Source organism: Vipera berus, assembly GCF_964194415.1.
Source record: "Vipera berus genome assembly, chromosome: W".
Lineage (NCBI taxonomy): Eukaryota > Metazoa > Chordata > Lepidosauria > Squamata > Viperidae > Vipera > Vipera berus.
The window spans coordinates 58,210,193-58,222,452 of NC_138210.1; positions in this window are offsets into that span (position 1 = coordinate 58,210,193).

Here is a 12,260-nt window from a genome sequence, read left to right on the forward strand (position 1 = left end):
ACAAGGCAGACTCATCCTTGATCCCAGAAGCTCACTGAATTATTTGGGGCCCATCTTAGCTCACTGTCTCACAGGATTGAGGAAAAATAGGATCTAGGACTATGGGTGCCAATTTAAATTCTTCGAGGCAAAATGGGATATAAATTTAATAAATAGCGCTACTGGTAAAAATCCTGAAAAAAAACCTCAAGAGTTCTGGATTCTTGCTTTGGTGGTTGGCTAGAGAGTATGGTCATTCAGTAATCTTACTAGCAACTCAATATCTGAGCATGAAGGGTCAGAAATGTTAGAACCATCATTATTTTTAAAAATGTATTTATTAGATTTTTTTTCATCCGGCCTTTATTACTTTATAAGTAACTCAAGATGGTAAACATACCTAATGCTCCTTCCTCTTCCTATTTTCCCCACAAGGGCCCTGTGAGGTGGGTTGGGCTGAGAGAGAGAGAGTTTTAATGCCTAAGGTAGGACTACAACCTACAGTTTCCTATTTCTAGCATGGTGCCTTAACCACTAGACCAGGGGTAGGCAACCTCGGCTCTTTTATGACTCATGGACTTCAACTCGGGAGTCCCTCGGGAGAAGGGCGGTATATAAAAACAAACAAATAAATAAATAAATAAACTCCCAGAATTCCTGAGCCAGCTATGCTGACTCAGGAATTCTGGGAGTTGAAGTCCATGAGTCATAAAAAGAGCCGAGGTTGCCTACCCCTGCACTAGACCAAACTTTTGAAAAAGAGCCCAGGGAAGTAGGTAAGGCAGCTTTCCAAGAAGTGATATCTGAGCTGGAAATCTAGGTCTTCTAATCCCAAAACTGGTTATGCGATGGGAAAGCAAGATTCATTGCACTTTCCAGAGTGCAATTACCCGAGGAGAGAGAAATCTCCCTACAAATGGTCTCATAACAACAGTTTAATATTTTGTTGGGCCTCCAAGCCATTCATAACAAGGACTGCTTCCAAACCATTGAATACATACCTGCTTGGTTCCCCCCCCCTCTTTTTTTCATAATACAGAGGTATCATCTTTACAGGGCAAGAGTATGAATACTCTTTTAACAGTTAAGGATGACCTGATCATGTCCAGCTTTCCTTGCAGGGAGCAGGGAGCAGTGGCAAGTCGTAATAAAGAATTCAGATAGTCCTTGACTTACAGCCGGTTGGTTAAGAACCGTTCAGTTACAGTGGACAGGCTCGGAAAGGGTATTTTACAGCCTTTCCAGATGTTGTAAAATGTCGTGCCACACATAGCCACCCTATGGTCATATGACCACATTTTGGACATTGGACAACCAGCTCTTATTTACGATGGGTTGCGCCACCACAGTTACATGGGAGAATGGGTTTGCACTTAGGATGGCATGATTCCATTAAGGCCGGCTGTAAAGCCAGTTTTAAAATCAGGTTCAGTCACATGAGTGCCGCAAAGGTGCTTTTTCAGGAGGCAACTGGACTTTTTTGTTTTTAATAATAATAATGTTGGAAGGGACCTTGGAGGTCATCTAGTCCAACCCCCTGCTCAGGCAGGAAACCCTATACCATTTCAGACAAATGGCTGGTCAGTCTTAAAAACTTCCAGTGTTGGAGCATTCACCACTTCTGGAGGCAGGTTGTTCCACTGGTTAGTTGTTCTAACTGTCAGGAAGTTTCTCCTTAGTTCTAGGTTGCTTCTCTCCTTGACTTGTTTCCATCCGTTGCTTCTTGTCCTGCTTTCAGGTGCTTTGGAGAATAGCTTGGCTCCCTCTTCTTTGTGGCAGCCCCGGAGATATTGGAACACTGCTATCATGTCACCCCTCAACCTTCTCTTCATTAAACTACACATACCCAATTCCAGCAACCGTTCCCTATATGTTTTAGCCTCCAGTCCTCCAATCATCTTTGTTGCTCTTCTCTGTACTCTTTCTAGAGTCTCGACATCTTTTTTACATCGTGGTGACCAAAACTGGATGCAGTATTCCAGGTGTAGCCTTACCAAAGCATTGTAAAGTGGTACTAGTACTTCACGTGATCTTGATTCTATCCCTCTGATAATGCAGCCTAGCACTGTGTTGGCTTTTTTGGCAGCTGCAGCACACTGCTGGCTCATATTTAAGTGATTGTCCACTAGGACTCCGAGATCTCTCTCACAGTTGCTACTATTGAGCAAGGTACCACCTATACTATACCTGTGCATTTGATTTTTCCTGCCTAAATGTAGAACCTTACTTTTTTCACCATTGAATTTCATTTTGTTAGATAGTGCCGAGTGTTCGAGTCTGTCCAGATCCTCCTGTATCTTAAGCCTCATCCAAGAAACTTCTTTAGCTCTGACTGGATGGTGGGGAATGGAAGGATTTATATTCCTTGCAGACAAGAATATAAATCCTTCCATTCCCCACCATCCGGTCAGAGCTGAAGGAACTTCTTGGATGAGAAGTGAAACGTCTTCAAAGAAAAAACAAGAAAGCCCAGTTGCCTCCTGAAAAAGCACCTTTGGGACACCCATGACCTGGATGACTGAGAATCTCTAGAGACATGGGTGCCTCAACTTTCAACCGTCACAGCTTAGAACCGAAATTTCAGTCCCAGTTGCAGTCATAAGTTGAGAACTACTGATCAGCGAGGATAAGGATAACAGAATAACAGAGTTGAACGGGACCTTCGAAATCTTCTAGTCCAACTCCTTGCTCAATGATTCTGTTCGTTGAAATGAATATTACAGTCTGCTTGACTAGGTATTAAATGAATTAAAGTCATGGAAGTATCATCACCATCACCATCATTTGCCTTTCCTCTCTTCCTCCGTCCTCCATCGCGTTTATACTGTATTTGGCAGAACAAAAACACCAAAAACAACTAGTGCTATGGAAGAGGAATTCCTATTACTCTGTGTAGAGTAATCATTGTTAGCGAAAGACAGCAGACATGAAGTCACATCTGTGATATTTCTTCTCTCACACTTTTTGGTTCTATGCCAGAAGCTGAATGTGGGATGCAAATGAACCTGGTAACTTTTCAGTGTCCATAAAGGTAAAGGTTCCCCCTCATCTCTGTTTCAAAGCCGAAGAGCCAGCGCTTGTCCGAGGACATCTCCGTGGTCATGTGGCCGGCATGACTAGACGCCGAAGGCGCACGGAACGCTGTTACCTTCCCACCGTAGTGGTCCCTATTTTTCTACTTGCATTTTTACGTGCTTTCGAACTGCTAGGTTGGCAGAAGCTGGGATGAGTAACAGGCGCTCACTCTGTTACGCGGCACTCGGGATTCGACCCGCCAAACTGCCGACCTTCTGATCGACAAGCTCAGCGTCCTAACCCACTGAGCCACCGCGTCCCTTCAGTGTCCATACTGAATCTTATTTTTTGGTATGTCTTATAAAAAACGATGCTCTGTTCTCTCTAAAGTTGGAGCTGAGCCATAGGTTCAGCTGGGTTAATTGTTAAGTGTCTCTCAAAAGAAAACTGGGAATATGTGGGGGAAATGAATGACTCTCCTATTAGAGCTGTCTAACCTCATACACTTTAACAGAATTCCTTAGAGACTGAAGGGAGTCAAGCTAGTCAAAACAAGTTGCATTTCTGGCAAACCAAGAGTTGGCTTTGCTTTTTAGGATGTTCCTGTGAGTGAAGTTCCTGAAAAGAACCACTAGATGGCAAACTGAGCCTAGACAGGAAAAGGACTTCTATCCCACCAAAGATAATAGTTTTTCTCCCCCATCATTCAAAACTGGTTCTTACCTCGCAGGCTGTGAAAAGCCTACATTGCTTTTCAGCCATACTGGCACTGGTCATACTGGCATCTTGACAGCTTGTTCAAGATTTCATCTAGGAGCGCTTTTGGCATACCAGGTATTTGCTGAAAAATGCTGTTTGTAGAAATTCAACACATGGGGCAAAGAAATGCTGAGGTAACAGGGTGTGTATTAAGGAAGCTGTTGGTGCTTATCTCCCCTCCAGGTTGGACCCAAGCAAAGGCAGACAAAAATCTGTGATGATTAAGGATGCAACTGTCTCTACAGTGACCTTGGGAGGAAACTGCTAATTCGGGGGCAATTTATATCTGATTGGGGGGAAATCCCCAACAACTCAGACTGCATTTGGTATCTTGAGTTAGATCTAATACATTAGTTATAGCTTTTCAATCTGCCAAAATAAAAGATCTGTGCAACATGGATACTGATAGGAGAAAATTAAAAATGTAAAATTTACCAATGGATTTCCTCAACGTTTACCTATTTGATTTAGATCCCACCTTTTCAATCGGCAACACACACAACACTCCCTCGTCTAATTTCCCCCAAAGCAACAATGCATAGACTGGATTAGGAGAGAGTAACTGACTTAGTCACCCAGTGAGCTTCCAAGGCTCAGGGCACATTGGAACCCAGAATCTCCTGACTTTTAGCCTAACACAGAACTATTGGCTCGCTTGGGAGTTTTACACATGTGAGATGTGGCTGCTCAACTCCAGTGGATGTCACAAATATGAGTCATGAATTTAAAACTTAGCCTCAGAATTAAAACTGAGCCCTTCGTGCAAATTTATTAACCTCTTATATAAATCAACTACTGAATGAAAAGCTGATTGGAGGACCAGTTCTTTTACTAGATAAATACTATTTGCCCTATAAAAAAGCATACATCCAATCTATAGTTGCAAGAGGCTCACGAGAACAGTAATTTCTAAGAGCTAATTGCCAGCATCCCTACCTCAGTTTCAGATCTCTTGCTGTCTTACTAACAATATTTATTTATTTATTTGTTAAATTTATTTGTTGCCTATCTCACTGTGGGGCTACTCTACGTGTCTGTCTGTCTGTCTCTGTCTCTCTCTCTCTCTCTCACACACACACACACGCAAACACTCACTTTTACTCTCTTTGATTTGTATGCTGCCCATGCTCACAACTTGCAAATAGATCTTATTGACGTATTTGATTGATGACGTATCAGAAATGTCCTTAATAGGTAGCCTTCAACTTATTTAATGGCAGCTTTGAAAACAGTGCTTTGCAGTCACTTCTAGTCATTGTAAAATGTTGTGCTTCCACCCCTACCCCCCCCCCCATAGTCACCTGACCACATTTTGGGCACTTGGCAACCAGCTCACAACTACAACTGCAGGGTGCGGTAACCACAGGGCCGCGATTTGCAATTTCCCGCAATATGGGAGAATGGATTTGCTCTTATGATGGGGTGATTTTTATTTATTTATATTTATTTGTATCATGCCTTTATTATTTTTAGAAATAACTCAAGGTGGTGAACATATCCACAACACACCTTTCCCATATTTTTCCCCCCACAACAACCCCGTGAGTTGGGTTGGGCAGAAAGTAACTAGCCCAAAGTCCCCAACTGACTTTCATGGCTAAGGGTGCCTCCGGTCAGAGAATGTCGGCTGGCGGCCCCCAGGGGGAGGGCCTTCTCTGTGGGCGCCCCGGCTTTATGGAACCAACTGCCGGTGGAGCTCCAGATGGCACCGGATCTCCGCTCCTTCCGGCGGGGGTTAAAGACCCATTTATTCGAACAAGCTGGCCTGGCCTGATGGGGGAATGTCTGGGTTTTTATGGGTTTTTATATTTGACTGTTTTAATTGGGCAATTTATTTAATCTTTTTTTAACTTTTGTATCCCTATTTATATTTATTTATTTAGTTGCATTTGTATACCGCCCTTTCCCTGAGGACTCAGGGCGGTTTACAGGGAATTAAAAATCAAAACATACAAAAGTTAAAACCAGTTAAAAAGCATTAAATTCACCCTGTACACTAAAAACCCCAGTTAAAATTTTCTCCTCAGCCTGGGCCCGAGAGCTCAAAGAGCCAGGTCTTCAGGCCCCGGCGGAATGATCGGAGGTCGGGAGCAGTCCTCAGCTCCACCGGTAGCTGGTTCCAGAGGGCAGGCGCTCCCACTGAGAAGGCCCTATCCCTGGGTGTCACCCGCCGGCAATCTCTCACCGGCGGAACCCTGAGCAGACCCTCCCTGTGGGAGCGCACTGGGCGAAGGGCGTTTGATGCCGGCAGCAGGTGTTCCCTCAAATAACCCGGACCCAGGCCATGTAGGGGTTTATAGGTAATAACCAGCACCTTGAATTTCACCCGGAGGGCAACCGGAAGCCAATGCAGCTCGCGGAGTAGAGGTGTTACATGGGAGTATCGGGAAACCCCCATTACAACTCGCGCGGCCGCATTCTGCACCAGTTGAAGCCTCCGAGTGGTCTTCAAGGGCAGCCCCATGTAGAGAGCGTTACAGTAGTCCAAACGGGAGGTCACAAGCGCATGAGTGACTGTGCGTAGGGCGTCTCGGTCCAGATAGGGACGCAACTGGCGCACCAGGCGAACCTGTGCAAAAGCCCCCCTGGTCACGGCTCCTATGTGATCTTCAAAATTGAGCCGTGAATCCAGGAGGACGCCCAAGTTGCGAGCCCTATCAACGGGGGGTAACACCTCACCCCCCATCATTAGAGGTGGAATAACTTGGTTAACCCGAGACGCCGATATGCACAGCCACTCAGTCTTGGCGGGATTGAGACGAAGCCTGTTTCTCCCCATCCAGACCTGAACCGCCTCCAGGCACCGGGACATCACGGAGAGGGCATCACTGGGTTGGTTCGGGGTGGAAAGAAAAAGTTGGGTATCATCAGCGTACTGGTGATACCCCACCCCAAAACCACGAATGATCTCGCCCAGCGGCTTCATATAGATGTTGAACAGGAGAGGCGAGAGAACCGACCCCTGAGGGACTCCACAAATGAGAGACCTCGGGGCGGATCTCTGCCCTCCTGTCAACACCGACTGCGAGCGGCCCTGGAGGTAGGAGGAGAACCACCGTAGAACGGTGCCTCCCACTCCCAACCCCCTGAGACGCCGCAGCAGGATACCATGGTCGATGGTATCGAAAGCCGCTGAGAGATCTAATAGGACCAGGACAGAGGAGCAACCCCTGTCCCTAGCCCTCCAGAGATCATTCACCAGCGCGACCAATGCCGTCTCCGTGCTGTGTCCGGGCCTGAAGCCCGATTGGTACGGGTCCAGATAATCAGTTTCCTCCAGGAACAGAGGGAGCTGATGCGCCACCACACTCTCAACAACCTTCGCCAGAAAGCGAAGGTTGGAGACTGGACGATAGTTGTTTAAAACAGCCGGGTCCAAAGCAGGCTTCTTGAGGAGGGGTCTCACCACCGCCTCCTTCAAGGCGGCAGGGAAGACACCCTCCTTCAAAGAAGCAGTTATTACTGCATGGAACCAGCCTCGTGTTCCCTCCCGAGCCGCATAAGCTAGCCAGGAGGTGTTCTGAACCAGCCCTCTTCTGGCCTTGTAATAAGGCAAACCCCTATTCAGAAAGAAGAGACTGGAGAGCGTCCAAGGCTAAAAGGCATCTGCCAAGATTTATTACGCAGTTAACAAAAACACTAGAGCTTGTCTTCTCAAGCGGAAAAGTTGCTTTCAGCAACCAGCCCCTCCCCAAACACTCCTTTTATAGAGAGCTCAGGGCGTGGTCTCCCTGTGCCTCCTCCCGAGGAGTCCCGCAGCCTTTCTTTGTTTGTTCCTGCTCGACTGCCTCCTGCGTCGGGCGTCCTTGAACAGGGCCAGCTGTGGGTCATCTTCCTCCGCACTCTCGGGCTCACGCAGCTGAGAAGAGGTCCCCGGCTGAGGGCTCTGCAAAGCCTCCAAACCATCATCAGCCGGTTCGTTTCCCTCCTCCCCCTCATCTGAGTCATCCGATACATCGGAGCCGGCTGTCGGACCCACAGGCTGGCCCTGAGTCACAACACTATCCCGCACCGCAGGGCCCTTCCCCCGGGTCTGCCGATCCGGATGCGGTCGGGATGGGAACTGTTCGTGAAAAGCAGTCACCAACGCAGGGGCATGAACGGCGGTCGCGTCTTCCCATGTGAAGTCCTCCGGCCCGTACCCTTTCCACTCGATCAGGTACTGGAAGCGACCTTTCAGCCAGCGGGAATCCCTGATGCTGGCGACCTCGTACTCGGGGGTGCTGTCGCCATCACCAGGTCCTGATGGGGGAGGTTCCGCTTGGCGAAGTGGACAAGCCGGTTGTTCGGGGACCAACAAGGACCGATGGAAGACGGGGTGCACGCGCAGGGAACGTGGCAGAGTTAAACGATAGGCGACCGGGTTGATGACGGCCTCGACTGGGAACGGTCCAAGGTAACGGTGGTCCAGCTTCCTCGCCGGCCGAGTGGATGGTAGGTTCCTGGTGGACAGCCAGACTCGATCCCCCACCGATAATGGAGGCGTATCCCTTCTCGACCGATCGGCGAACCTCTTGTAGTCGGCCTTGGCCTTCTCCAGCTGCCGTCGCACCAACCGATGGATCGCCTGTAATTCCGCCATGAATTCGTTCGCTGCCGGCTCCGGTGAGTCCACGGGAGAAAGGGGGAAAAACCTGGGGTGATAACCCACGTTGGCCAAGAACGGTGTCATCTGCGTGGAGGTGTGCTGCGAGTTGTTAAAGGCAAACTCGGCTATGGCCAAATAGTCCACCCAATTGTCCTGCTGCAGGTTAACATAGCAGCGCAGATACTGCTCTAAGATGCCGATGACCTTCTCGGTACCCCCGTCGGTCTGAGGATGATGCGCGGACGAGAGGCAAACCTTAATGTCCAACGCCCGCATCAACTCCTGCCAGAAGCGGGCTGTAAACTGGCCCCCCCTATCGGAGACGACCCTATCGGGAAGGCCGTGCAGCCGGAACACCTGTTGGATGAACATGCGACTAGTGGCGCGAGCTGACGGTAAGCCGCGACAGGGGATGAAGTGCGCCATCTTGGTCAACATGTCCACCACCACAAACACTGTCGTGAAGCCGGAGGATGGGGGTAGATCCGTCAGAAAGTCCATGGACACAGCCCCCCAGGGTCTCTTGGGCGTTGGCAAAGGCTGCAGTAAACCAGGCGGGGCCCCTGTCGCTGACTTGGCCTGCCTGCATGGGACGCAGGAGGTGACATAAGACTGGACATCGTGTCGGACTCGGGGCCACCAGAAGGTACGGGAGACCAGGTTCAGAGTCTTGAACAGGCCAAAATGCCCCGCAGCCGGGTTATCATGACATTGGCTGAGGACGAGTCCCCTGAGTGGCCCTCCTGGAACATAGAGCCGGTCACGATAATACAGGAGTCCATCCGTGACCGACCAAGGCGAATCTGGCCCCACCTCTTCCTTCCGCTGAGCCACCCACGCCTCCTGCTGCTGCGCCTCCCGGATCCGAGCCCGTATATCCACCGGCTCCCGCACCGCAGCAAAAGACTCGACGGGGATCACTGTCCTGGGCGGAAGCTTGTCTTCCACTCGGGTGTACTCGGGCTTCCTGGACAGAGCATCCGCTCTCTGGTTGTGCCCGCTTGGTATGTACCGCACCCGGAAGTCAAACCTCGCAAAGAAGAGGGACCACCGGATCTGGCGTTGGTTCAAATTCCGAGCGGTCTGCAGGCTTTCCAGATTCTTGTGGTCCGTCCGGACCTCGATTTGATGCCGCGCCCCCTCCAGATGATGCCTCCAAGCCTCGAACGCCGCCTTGATGGCCAGCAGCTCCTTCTCCCAGATGGTATAGTTGCGCTCCGAGGGGTTCAATTTCCGAGAGTGATACGCGCAAGGGAAAAGGGTACCGCTGGGCGTCGTTGCCTGGAGTAACACGGCCCCAATGGCAATGTCGGAGGCGTCCGCCTCCACGACAAACGGCCGTTGCGGGTCAGGATGCTTCAAGATGGGCTCCTTCATGAAGGCGTCCTTCAAAGCTTGGAACGCCTGTTGTTCGGGGGCGTTCCACTGGAACCGAGTCTTCTTCTGCAGGAGCCGGGTAAGGGGGGCTGTCAAGGCAGCAAAGCCAGGAATGAATGTTCGATAGTAGTTGGCAAATCCAAGAAGTCGCTGAACATCCTTCACGCGACGTGGGGGTTGCCAACTCTGCAACGACTCAACTTTACTCGGTTCCATGGCGATGCCCTCAGGAGAAATGCGGTGACCCAAGAAATCGATGGTCACCTGGTAAAACTGGCACTTCTCCAACTTGGCAAACAGCCGATGTTTCCGGAGGCGCTGCAGGACCTGACGGAGATGCTGATGATGCGCTTCACGCGACGGGGAGTAAATCAGGATGTCGTCCAGGTAAATCACGACAAACTGGTCCAACAGATCTCGAAAGATGTCGTTCATAAAATGCTGAAACACAGCGGGGGCGTTGGTCAGGCCAAACGGCATCACCGTGTACTCGAAATGTCCATAGCGAGTACCAAACGCCGTCTTCCACTCATCACCCGGCCGAACCCTGACGAGGTTGTAAGCTCCACGCAGGTCCAGTTTCGTGAAGATCTTAGCCTCCCGGAGTCGGTCCAAGAGCTCGGGGATGAGGGGCAGCGGGTAGCGGTTACGCACCGTGATGGCGTTGAGTTTCCGGTAGTCACAGCAGAGCCGTAACTCGCCCGACTTCTTTTTGACGAAGAGCACGGGCGCAGACACTGGCGAGGACGAGGGCCGGATGAAACCACGAGCCAAATTCTTTGTCAAGAAGTCCCGCAATGCAGCCAACTCGGGCTCCGACATGGAATACAAACGCCCCACTGGGAGAGGCGCATCAGGAACTAGATCAATGGAACAGTCATAGGGCCTGTGCGGGGGTAATTGGTCCGCCTCTGACTCGCTGAACACATCAGCAAAGTCGGACAGTTCGGGAGGCAAAGAAACTCCTGAGGAGCCCTCCACCTGGCCGGCACAGATATGGCGGGTGTGGTCCACGCACTGCAAACTTGAGAAGGTGACCAAGTTCTGAGACCAATAGATCTGTGGATCATGCGCCCGGAGCCACGCCAGTCCCAGGACCACGGGGAAGTGCAGATCCGAAGTGATGTAGAACTGAATGGCCTCCACATGGGAACTGATAGCCATACTCACTGGTTGCGTGGCGGCCGTAATAGGCCCGGACAGGAGCACTCGACCATCAATAGTCTCCACTAGCATGGGCGGATCCACCGGACACTGAGGAACAGCCCATTTGGCCACGAAGGCCGAGTCCATAAAGTTAGTGGTAGCCCCAGAGTCAATTAAGGCATGGACCGGAATCCCCTCTGGCTTGCCAGGAAGGATCAGTCGTGCCTCCAAAATCAAATGCCGTGGAGGTTCACAGGCACCATCGGAATGGCGTCGCTCGGCGTGGTCGTGGTGGGTCGTCCGATCTATCACACCGTCTAGATCGGGCTCGGGCCGTTTCCCGACAGCAAAGCAGGGGACTTTCTCGGGGCCGGCTTGGTCACTGATGCCCGCTGACGCTTCTTTGGACAAGAAGCAGCCAAATGTCCAGGGTCCCCACAGTAAAAACACAACCCCTCCGATCGTCGTCTGTCCATTTCCGTCACCGATAGACGGGACCTGGCGGCACCCAGCTCCATTGGCTCCTCCCTCTGGACTGGGGGCTCACGCACAACAGGGGCGGCAGGGGTCTGTGGGGTGGCACGGCGACTCTTTCGCTGCTGCAGCCGGGCATCGATCCGCAGACAAAGATGGATCAGCCCATTCAGATCTGAGGGAATGTCCACGCGGGCCAGCTCATCCAACATCTCCTCTGACAAGCCATCCTGAAAGGCATCCACGAGCGCAGCCTCATTCCAGGCGGAATCCTGGCTAAGCAGCCGGAAATCGCTGATATAGGCCTGTAGAGGGCGCTGACCCTGCCTCAAAGCTTTCAGGCGTCGGGTGGCAGTCTGCGCCTTAATCGGGTCCTCGTACATGAGGCGCATATGGTCACAAAACCCCCCAAAGTTATCCAACAAAGGGCTAGGCTGTGCCAACAGAGGCGTGCCCCAACGAGCTGCATCTCCCGACAGAAGGCTCAACACGAATCCCACCTTATCTCGGTCAGTGGGGAAATCAGCTGCTCTCACGCTGATAAAAAGCTGGCATTGTCCCAGGAAGGCAGGAAACAGTTCTGGATTACCAGCAAATTTATCCGGCATAGCTATCTGACATTTCCTCCTGGGTGGGGGTGCAGCATGTACCTGAGCTTGCAGTTGAGCCACCTGAGCTGCCAGCAAAGTGAGTTGCTGGGTGAGCTGGGCATTCTCGGCAAGAAGCTGCTCCATCGTAGTAATAAGGGGTGGGTGGCTGAAAGCAAACTGTTCTGAACCAGCCCTCTTCTGGCCTTGTAATAAGGCAAACCCCTATTCAGAAAGAAGAGACTGGAGAGCGTCCAAGGCTAAAAGGCATCTGCCAATATTTATTACGCAGTTAACAAAAACACTAGAGCTTGTCTTCTCAAGCGGAAAAGTTG